Source organism: Palaemon carinicauda, chromosome 8 (genome assembly GCF_036898095.1).
Source record: "Palaemon carinicauda isolate YSFRI2023 chromosome 8, ASM3689809v2, whole genome shotgun sequence".
NCBI classification, from domain to species: Eukaryota; Metazoa; Arthropoda; class Malacostraca; order Decapoda; family Palaemonidae; genus Palaemon; species Palaemon carinicauda.
The window spans coordinates 92,735,972-92,748,064 of NC_090732.1; the positions used below are offsets into that span (position 1 = coordinate 92,735,972).

The 12,093-nt window shown below is 33.5% G+C and overlaps 1 protein-coding gene across 1 annotated transcript in view; it reads left to right on the top strand.

Moving 5' to 3' along the window:
• Nucleotides 1-12,093, top strand: part of LOC137644926 (protein big brother-like) — a 207,091-nt gene that overhangs the window by 55,283 nt on the left and 139,715 nt on the right.

Below are 12,093 nucleotides of genomic sequence, written 5' to 3' on the forward strand. Positions count from 1 at the left end.
TTCTGAGAACATTGCCGGAAACCTTTTAGAGACCTAAAACCAAATCTAAACTCGAATCAATAATTGAAATAGTTTGAATAGAGCTGACTTCAGTTCACAAAATCTGGCCTCAGAGTTTTTGGAGATGATAAAAAAGATATAAGAAATACGATTAAAAATAACATAGTTATGAGAATAAAAACCTCTTTTGTATCGTTTCGTCACTACCTTGTGGCGGTGCCAGATGTGTACAAATATTTATGATGCCAACTGTATACCTATTTTATCTTAATATTGAGTCTGAATACTTTTTTGCTTCCTATTTCTTTCTCAGTATATTTAAAGAATCATAAAGGTACATAACTATTTCGAACTACACTTACCGCCGAAGTCGTCCTCTTTTCCGCTACGAACAATCAACACGCGCACATCACTTGCCATAATCATAACAATCCTTCCGTGAAGGATATAAATCATCCTTCTAAGGACTCTTCCTTTAGATCCTTTGCATAAAGAATGGAGGCGGATTTCCTTAAACATCCATGATATCAGGCAATAGTGCTACTTTATCCATCCCCCATTATCATTATAGCGCTCGAGTGTCTGGTTATCACACAGTAAAGATCATTATCTGCCTCGATGACCCATCCCCTACTAGCACACACTCTCACCACCCCCCTTCCTCCCCTCCCTTTCCCCTTACCCCCCAGGCCCTACCTAACACTCCCTTCGGCGCACGAGCTACGTAATGGTAATTACCGAATTTGCTGTTCGTGACCAGTATCACATGTCATCTAAGCGCCCCAACACCCTACTATTATTTAATATAACTAATATTACTTAATGTCTCAGATACAGATCAGCCAACAGTTATTAATGGAAACGCCAAGTTCAAGCGGGGAAAGACCCGTGGAACACGTAAAAGCCAATAAACGAGATATAATCTAGAGTGTACGTGAATTAACTACAAAACATCAGCAACTTTATTTCCACGTTTCTTCCTTAGTTCTCTCTGTCTCTCTTCCAAAAGGATACATAAACCAGTGATTAAATTGTGTTTTTAAATAAAACGTATTTTCTTGACTTACTAATGTATTTTATGAAATTATAAAAGCTACGGTATGTTTATCCATTAAAATATTTTCTTGACAGACACAAATTTAAAAGACATATGGACTGAATGAAATATGGGTTACCAATGAATATGATATTATCCTTATATTTTCGTCAATGTGAAATATGATTGCCACTTGAGGTTGCTGGAACATAACAGAGTTAAACACTGAATTGAAACAAATTCTCAAATAGTTATTATTATTATTATTATTATTATTATTATTATTATTATTATTATTATTATTATTATTATTATTATTATTATTATTACTTGCTAAGCTACAACCCTAGTTGGAAAAGCAAGATGCTATATGCCCAGGGGCCCCAACAGGGAAAATAGCCCTGTGAGGAAATGAGCAAGTTAGATCAAACATCAGTTGTACCGAAGACGGAATGACCTCGGCATCAAACGTCACCTACAGGATTGTGACGTCTACGACAGTCCGGTGAAGTTATTCACTTGAATTGTGACGGGTAAACCTGTAGGATGACGTGCCATCTGAACCTCTTCTCACATAAATATATCAGAAAACAATTTTTTTATGAGACCAAATTAAGAATGGGATTGAAAGAAACTAGTTCGTAATAGCAGAGGTCAAAGCCCAGGCGATGGAAATGCCTTTAGATATCAATGTAAGAAACCGAGCGGGTCAATAAACTTGGCGGTATATTCATAATAGTTATGTATTATCCCAGGAACTTGCTTGCTTGTAACGGTTCAAGATTATGTTTATTGGATTATGCAAGCTGGAAGCAAGATAGGAGCACCGCCACAAAAGGAAGTCAGCCGGTGCTGAAAGCAGCAGGGCGATTCGGTTAGAGGTAATTGCAATTATGAAGAGACGGGGAGGAATTTAAGACCACGTAGATAAGAGGACCAACGGATTCACAGACTTTATGTAGTTGGCGGAACGAAAGAACGCTTCTCCACTGCAAAAAAAAAAAAAAAAAAAAAAAAAAAAAAAAAAAAAAAAACTACCCGTACTACTGCTACTACTTACAACTGGAAGATTGATTTAGTATCTAAATAAAATAAATTTTCATATGATGGGAAACTCATTTTAATTGTGAATCAGAAACTAGTTAATGGGATGATACCATCACATTAACAGAAAACTCGGTGTTGAGATACAGTCTATATAGCAATCAATGAAAAATGTTTCTTATATACGTAAACGCGTGTATGTATACAAATACATACATGTATATATATGTGCATATACTGTAAATTCTGTACATACACACACATTCATACAAGAACTCATATCATCATCATCAGCCGTTACTAGTCCACTGCTGAATAAAGGCCTCAAATATGTCTTTCCACTTGCGTTGATTTATGGGATTTCTTTGCAGTCCACACACGCAAGCTTTCTTAGTTCCTCAATCCATCGTCTTCTCTTTTTTTTCCCTGCTTCTTTTGCAATGTCCATCTATTTGTAATGTCCAGCTGTTTCCTGTTTTCTCATATATATATATATATATATATATATATGTATATATATATACAGTATATATATATATATATATATATATACTGTATATATATATATATATATATATGTTAAGCGTGCCTGAGAGAGTAACATGAAAGAAAGAAAACGAGAAAAGCGTTGTTGCGTAAGAACACGAAATTTCAGTAGCCGGAAACACAACTACAGTATATACACCGGAAGCTATTACGTTAAAAAGTGGAAAGAAAGTCTTACGACCAAGAAGAAAGCTTCCTTCAATGCTGAAAAGGGAGATGGGTTAAATAGAACGCTTGAAGATAATGGTTATGCTGTTAATCGAAATGATAAAATTCCCAAACCAATTCATTCTAATGTGAACATTCGGAAAGCGCATATAGGGTGCAGAGGTATAGATAGAAGTATCTGTGATCGTATACTAATAAAGATTTTATAAATTTTATTTATTACTTATCTATCGCTCTGTTTATCTATACAAATAAATTAATAGATAATAACACATACATATATATGTATAAAAGGATTACATATGTATATATATATATATATAATATATATATAATATATATATATATATATATATATACACGAGTATATATCCATATATCTACCTATCTATATGTACATATATATATATATATATATATGTGTGTGTGTGTGTGTGTGTGTGTGTATCAGTCTTTGTGTGCCTGTGTGTCTATGTTTAGGTGCAAAATAGTGACGGCCTTGAAAATCGAGTTACCCCAGATAATCAAATGCTTTTGTTTCCATGACCTTGGCAAAAGTCAGTCATCAGGCTTGGCAGTCAGAGATAATTCAGCCTTGTAAACCTCATTTTCTTTATAAAGTTTAGCGAACTCTAAGAATTTGTGGTAAAAATTCTTGGAGGAAACTAATACAATTATTAAAAAAAAAAAAAATCTGCTACTTGGCTAGCTTATTTTCATAAAGTGACATTTGCCATGCTCATCAAAATACCCCGTAGTATTGTTTATTCCTTATTAAAGCCTAGCGATATCCCATTGCTATATAGAAATATAAATTAAAAAACAATTACTTTTTTAATGTTGATTTTAATCAACTGATGATGAAAAGTTTAAGTGAGATGCGATATTCTATCTAATCAATAGTAAATAAAGGATTTAATCATCCATGAAGAAAATGAAGAGATTTTCAAGGCATGATTAAAACATCAGTGGAGATGAACGAACTCAATTAAAAAGAATTTTTCAGCTCTAATCGGACGCAGGTCTTATAATAATAATAATAAAAAAATGCAAGTCAATGTGAATTGCTCCCCATGTAATAGCGAGAAGATTATATCATACCAAGCAGCATATCAGATCAGTTAACAATTAATTACAAAAGCATTAAGGTAGATTCTCTTTGTGAATTTTATGATAACATCTCCAAAGTTGTGGGGCAGGAATTGTTCTGAAAAAAAGAAGAAAAAAAAAAGAATCATGAACGAAGTGTGGACGTAGAGATTGTTGCATATGTTGGGTAAGAAGAAGAAAAAGAAAAATAAGAATAGGGAAGCGGGGAATATGGGGAAAGGAAGAGTACCCCTAGATACAATCCAGTTTATAGCTCAAAGGCAGGTACTCGGGATGGGAAAGATTAAGGAAATAGGGAGAAAGAGAAGTACAGGAGAAGAATAAAAGAGAGGGGCAGACCCTCTTGCGATATTGGGGAATTGGTATTAAAGTTAGGGAAAGAAAAGTTGCATAGAAACTTGAAATGGTTTCAGACTGAAAATGAATACAAACAAAATATAGGCTATGTAAGGTAAATGAAAAAGCAAATGAAAATAAGGAGGAAATCTAACGAATGAATAGTTTGTATTATATGTGTGAAGTAAGGAAGCGTGGAATGGTAAGAAACGCATATTATGATAAGGAAATAGTAAGATTAACAGAGAATAAAATCTGACTAAGTGGTTTGAGAGTTTTGGTCATACGGAGAGACTGGGAAAACATAAATAATTCTGAAGTATTGTCAGGAAGAAAAGTGGGAAGACCTGGAATGTTTTGTCAATTGCATGGCTGATGTGTTTGAAGGAAAGGGGTTTCATATTCAGGAAGAGTGAGTGGATGTTGAAAGTACGGATAATTGGCGCAGTGATTGTACAGGGAGTTGACTTGCTACTGATGAGAGTACAGTATAGGTGTGTGATTTAGCTCATGATGTTAGTTTTGTGCGACGGATATTAATCCTTGATTCACTTCTATCAAGTGAAATATTTTGTGATTGTTAGGGTGATTTTCAATGAATATAATCCTGTTGAGTGAAATTGCTTGTTGGTGATCTGTGTGCTTTTTTGTGGTAAAATTATTGAATAGTCATTGCTTTAAAAGATTCTTATTGCTTTAATCAACTGATGAAATTAGAAGCAACAGGCTTGTAATAAAAAAACAATCACAGTACTCTGAGATAAAAAATGAATAAACTTAAGTAATTAAAAAAAAGGGAAATGACATAAGTCGTTATTAGTATTTATAGATGATGGGAAAAAACTAAGTGTTAATGTATGATGTAAGGAGAATAAATATGAACGTCAAAAATGCATAGAACCGTTTGCCTACATTGCATTTGAAAAGACACAGTTTATAGAGGTTGCACATGGTATATAGAATACGGTATATATGGATCCATTGAAGTTTCATTATAAATGGTTCCTTTGGTTAACGGGAAAGCTAAGAGAGGCTAATACATTTACTATTGAAGCATATAAAAGCCTAGCATACTTAAAAATTTGCATGGAAGGGATTTTATTTAAAAGATAGAACAAGACTTACTTTTTAGGATATGAGAAATAGTAGCTTAAACACGGAAGATTTTGTGTGGATCTAAGTTGTATCTGCTATCCGGTTATATGGGAAGCTTGGGAGTAAATGAAAATTGACTTCCCACATTATTAATATTATTACTCCCTAAGCTACAACCCTAATTGGAAAAGCAGGATGCTATAGGCCCAGGGGCTCCAACAAGGAAAATAACTCGTTGAGGAAAGGAAACAAAGAAAAATAAAATATTTTAAGAAGAACGAGATTAAAATGAATATCTCCTATATAAACTATAAAAACTTTAACAAAATAAGAGGAAGAGAAATAAGATAAAATAGTGTGCCTGAGTGTACCCTCAAGCAAGAGAACTCTAAACCAAGACAGTGTGGAAGACCATGGTACAGAGGCTATGGCACTATCCAAGGTTAGAAAATTATGGTTTGATTTTGGAGTGTCCTTCACCTAGAAGAGCGGCCTTACCATAACTAAAGATTTTCTTTCTGCCCGTACAAAGAGAAAAGTAGCCACTGAACAATTACAGTGCTGTAAGAAGAATTGTTTGGTAATCTGTGTTGTCAGGTGTATGAGGGCAGAAAGAGGATGTGTAAGAAATAGGCCAGACTATTCGGTTTATGTGTTAGCAAAGAGAAAGTGAACCGTAACTAGAGAGACGGATCCAATGTACTACTGTCTGCCCTGGCCAAGCCACTACCTAAAACTGATAGATATTCAATGCAAAATGTTTTGAGGCTTTGTGGTGTATAAGGAAGTTTCCTGAGAGCGTATTGTTTTTGTGCTAAAAGCTTGGAACAAGAGTAGAGCTAGATGAACGATGAACGAGCGCTGTTTTCCATAGCCGAATTGCATGATTAGAGATACTAGAGACCAGGATAAGACAAAATAAAGAAAAATGGATGCAGCTGGAATGCAGAGTTGATGAAATTAACGATGACGTTAATCAGCGATTTCGATAAGTAGACGAAATGTTGAAAATCATTCTTAATGATTCTATGAAAACGAAAGTGGCTCACTCCAATAGATATTTAAAAGTAAAAAAAAAAATAATGGTGGAGAGAAGAGAATAGATGAATCATGGCACATGTAAAATCAGAAAGATGCCAGATGCTTTGTGAATGGAGATAAGTGTGAATGGAATAAAAAAGTTAGAATATATGAATGGATTCCTAAAGTCTTTCTTCCAAATTTAAGTGAAATATAGGTAGAAATGTGACTGGATAAAACGACAAATGAACGTGAAATAAGGCGGTAAAATTATGAAGAATATAATAGGTTAATATATAATGAAAAATGCTACACTACTTGAAAAAGAATTGGCTACACCAGATACAAAGGAGAGGATAGATTGATTTGTGCGCAACTGATGAATTGCTCATTTATATAGTAAGAGAAGCGCGGGTTAATGCAGTGCTCGAAGTCTCAGGTGGTTTAAGTCTAAGTCTAGCGAATTATCAATTACTAAAAATTTTAAGAATGATTTGTAGTGACGTGTCTTGGTGTTTCGAAAATCCATATAGAAAAACAGTATATTGACGTAAACTACATGTGTAAATATATTTTCCCATACATCATCATCAGCATCTCCTTCCACGCCTTTTGACGCAAAGGGCCTCGGTTAGATTTCGCCCAGTCGTCTCTATCTTAAGCTTTTAACTCAGTACTTCTCAATTCATCATCTACTTCACGCTTCATAGTCCTCAGCCATGTAGATCTGGGTCTTCCAACTCTTCTAGTGCCTTGAGGAGCCCCAGCTGAAAGTATGGTGAAACTAATTTCTCTTGGGAGTGCGAAGAGCTAGGAGGGTTAGTTTTCCTCCAAGGCGAAGAGCATGCCCAAACCATCTCCCATCTGCCCCTCACCATAATCTCATCCACATATGGCACTCGAGTAATCTCTCATATAGTTTCATTTCTAATCCTGTCCTGCCATTTAACTCCCAATATTTTTCTGAGGGCTTTGTTCTCAAATCTACTAAATCTCTTAGATATTGTTTCATTGTCATACCACGATTCATGTCCATACAGTAACACTGATCTTACTCAACCGATATACTGTATAGCCTGATTTTTGTCGTGTAATTTCAGGCGATTTTTTTTCCAAAATTTTATTTGACCTAGCCAATGTGTGATTTGCTTTTTTCAATCTTTCATTAAACTCCAATTCTAAAGACCCTGTATTAGAGATCATAGTTCCTAAATATATAAATGATTCTACCACATTAATCCTTTTCACCTTCCAATGATATTTCATTTTCCATTGCACATTCCGGTCTCATCATCTCTGTCTTTTCTTCTATCTATCTTGAGGCCAACCTCCTGTGGTATTTCATGCTTTCTGGCAAGCAAGCATGCAGTATCCCATATTTAGGCTATTTTATATATATAAATAAATATATATTATATATATATATATATATATATAAATATATATATGTATATATATATATGTACTATATATATATATATATATATATACACAGTATATATATATATACAATATATTTATATATATATATATATATATGTATATATATATATATATATATATACATATATATATGTGTGTATATATATGTCCATATATATATATATATATATATATGTATATATATTATATATATATATATGTGTGTGTGTATATATATATATAATATATATATATATATATATTTTACTCATATATCTATACATACATACATACATACATGCACACATACATACATATATACATACATGCATACTTACATACACACAAACACACACTCAAACACACACACACACACACACACACACACATATATATATATATATATATATATATATATATATAAAAATCACGCACACATATATGTGCATAGATGTATACTCCTGACAAAAAAAAAAAAAAAAAAAAAAATGAGATCAGGATGGAAAAGCTAACAGTATTCCATCGTTGTATCCAAATATCTACAATTCGTATCTTTTGTCGTATATGAGATAATCGGGAATAGAAAAATAGCCAGTTCGGAGAATATTGACAGCTTGAGTGTACAGTCTTATACATACCAGGCATTTGCGAATAAATTCTAATTTCTATTACAAGACCGAGGCCAACCATGCGGTAGGCAGCAAGGCAACCTCTAGGGAAATTAAAAAGACTAGAGAAAGAGAGAAGGAAAATGCTTTAAAACAAAAGTCTGTAGACAAGCAAGCTACTTTATATATATATATATATATATATATATATATATTTTGACTTAAGAAGAAAACTGTCCTAGACAATAATAATTTAGTATGCTACAAATGACATATTATTGGCACAACGTATAAGATACTATGTTAAAAATTTGCATTAAAAAAACGGTAAATGTATGGCTAACTTTTATTCCAGGATTTTTATTACCGATTTAGAAACGGATATATTGACGTTAAGGAGTGATATTACGGTCACCAACCCGTAAAAGATAATAACAAAATAAGGTACAATTACGGTCGCCTGTATTTTACTGAAATACGGTTGAGAACAGTATATTTTTTATAGAGAATTTCCGATTAAAATTACGTTTTTTTTTTCTAAGAGTGTAACTAGAATAAATATATGGTAAAGCTAGGAGAAAAATAATAAAAACATTTCATGTTCTTCATGAAGGTTATTATTCAGTTACTCTTATAAGAGTTTCATAATAGATTTTCAATGATTTTGGTCATAACTATAAAGACTGATGAATAGCAGAGTGGTGTAACAAATAGAACATTAAATACCCCACGAATGAATTCTTATGAACAAGTATGATGCCGTCTCCAAAACACGATAAAGATAACAAAACCATGAAACAAGTGCTGTACTTGCAGTCAAAAAGGCCACAGAAGCAGGTAATACACAGAGAACAAACTCTTCATGGTTCAGTAGACATTATCAATTTCATATCTGACCACGCAACCGCGTAAGCCATCAGGCCAAACACGAACCTAGCGCCAGATTCCCAAAAACAAAGCCAGTTCAAAGTGACAAAAACCGTAGCAAAATCCGATGAGAATTCATGTCCAAAACGACCGCCTAAAGGCGAGACGTGTCTGTAGCCTTGATTAAAATCAGGTGCAAACATAATTACACAAATTAAAGCTCTCGTCATAAAAAACTTCAACTCTTCATTATGGTACTTATTATATTATGCTTTATATTATAGAAAATCGTTCAGGAAAACACTAGCATCAATTGATTCTTTATTTTTTGTCCATAGAATCTCATAGACAGTAATGGGAACCTTAAATAAAGGCATAGACTATTGTGAAAAGTTGACTTATATTTAGCAAACTAAGAAAGTTTGATATTGGTTTTTCGTAATGTGCATATCGATAACATAAGCAAAAAGAAGAAGAAAAAAAAAACTCTCTCTCCTCTCTCTCTCTCTCTCTCTCTCTCTCTCTCTCTCTCTCTCTCTCTCTCTCTCTTTTACAATGATATGTGAAATATTATCTTAAAGATAAAACCACTTGAAGTTTAAAGATAGAAATAAGACAAGAATAGTCATGAGATTGTACATTGAGTAACAGTAATCATTGAGGGAAGTAAAGATTTGATTAAAAAACTTTCAATATCATAGTCAAGACTGTCCTTCACCTGAAAAAAAAAATAGTGACAATGGCTGCATATCTAATTTCTAATTGAGAAATGTTCGCACAATAAGATGAAAAAAGATAAAAAAAAGTATTTTACAAGAAAACTTTAAAGGATAATAAATTAATATTTTCTGTGTTTAATGGATAGTCACTCAAAGTCGTAACTTCACATCAATGTCACAGAAACAGCTCTATACATACAGCTTTGGATAATATTTCAAAATTAGAATTTACTATAAAGTGTTTTCACAAATCTTAAATCAGCATCTCTGCCTCATCAGCAGAGCTATCATCGTCATCTAAACAACAATGTCATATCCTCCTCTGCAGACTGAGATTCAAGAGCAATACAATACCTGTCTGGTCTATGCATATATGCTGTATGTACAACAAATGAAGGAGTAGATGGAACAGCTTCCCAAGAAGAATAAATATCTTCACTTGAATGCTGTGGTGATAGATATATTGTATGGAAAAGAGAATAGATTATACTTTAAGCAAACTATTCTTCAACAAGATAAAAAATGGAGATTGATACTACGTGAAGTAACTGAAGAGGAATATAATTTACATGTAAGAAACCAAAGAGAAATAAATGAGCAAGCGATCAAGTATTTTTTTCTATCTGGCGACATGCAAATAAACGCCCAAAGATAAATGTAGAAGTTTTGAATGTTAGAGGTATTTATGTATCATTAAGAAGGCTAGTTTCCACTGCTAATCTTGTCAACATGCAAAACATCTTTTCTTATCGCAGTGAACCTGTTGAGGAGTCACCTTCCAAAAAAAGCCGATCCTAACATGGCTCTCTCTCTCTCTCTCTCTCTCTCTCTCTCTCTCTCTCTCTCTCTCTCTCTCATGGAACAAACTTCCAGCGGATGAAGTAAACAGTCGCACGTTAAACTAGTTCAGAAATAAGTTAAACAAGATCATAAAACCTCTCTAAACGATTAAACTAAATCGTGCTACCCAAGAGCAAATGGAGTATCTGAAGATGGACTAACAGGTCTTTGAGACATCCAAAATCCTTGTAATTCCTTGTAACTGTCTGTTTAGCCTCGTGGCACAGTGATAAGCGCAATCAGATCGTAACCTGAGAGACCAATGTTCGATTCTCAGACTAAATGAGGGGGCAGAAATAGGAACGTTCAATAAAATCTAGTTTGCATCTGCTAAGCAAATCAGCAAATTAGCTACTTAGTTACTAGCATCTAAGGTAACGAGTAAGAAAAAAAAAAGGACTAGGACTAGGTGTGTGTGCATTGCTCCGCAAAATGTATATATAAAGAACTGGATGGTTTCTACGAAGAAATCCTTACCCATGCTGGGTGAACCGTTGATAAGATACTTTCTCAGCTGACCAATTAAGCAGAACCTGTCCCTGAAATTTGTCTCAACTTTGTTGAAATCAGAAAACAAGAGGATTTTTAAGATGAAATGATAATGGCTTTACCGCTTTCTTTAAGATCGGAGACTTCAACCAATGAGTTCCTCCTCCAAATCATTTCTGGTTTAACTTATCATTCATTCCACACGGAAGGGTTTTGAAATGGGATCTTTCATTACGATAAGTGACGTACATTACCAATTGCAAGGGTTGTTTTTCATCTTATTCGCTTACAGTTCTTTACTATCGATAAATTCTGACTAACTAAGGAATAAAGTGAAACATTTTGAAAATGAGAACTAGTGGCTATTTTACTTTTTTGGATATATGAAAACAGCCATTAATGGATGAAATTCATAGATAAAGTCTTGAAAACGTTTAGGAAATATCCCTGTATAGTGACCGGAATAAAATGGGTTCCCCTCTCTAATCGACAGTAAAGACGCATTGTCGCAAGAAATCAGTTTTATGAAATAATTGTCAATACACTTTGCATATATTAGAAGGCATTGAGTAGATTAACCGTAGCCTGTTGTCTTCCTGTTTGAAAATGATGTTAAACCTAAAGCCATCAATTTATGTATCGGTCCATTATTATTATTATTATTATTATTATTATTATTATTATTATTATTATTATTATTATTATTAATTGCTAAGCTACAACCCTAGTTGGAAAAGCAGGATGCTATAAGCCCAGAGGCCCCAACAGGGAAAATAGCTCAGTGAGGAAAGGA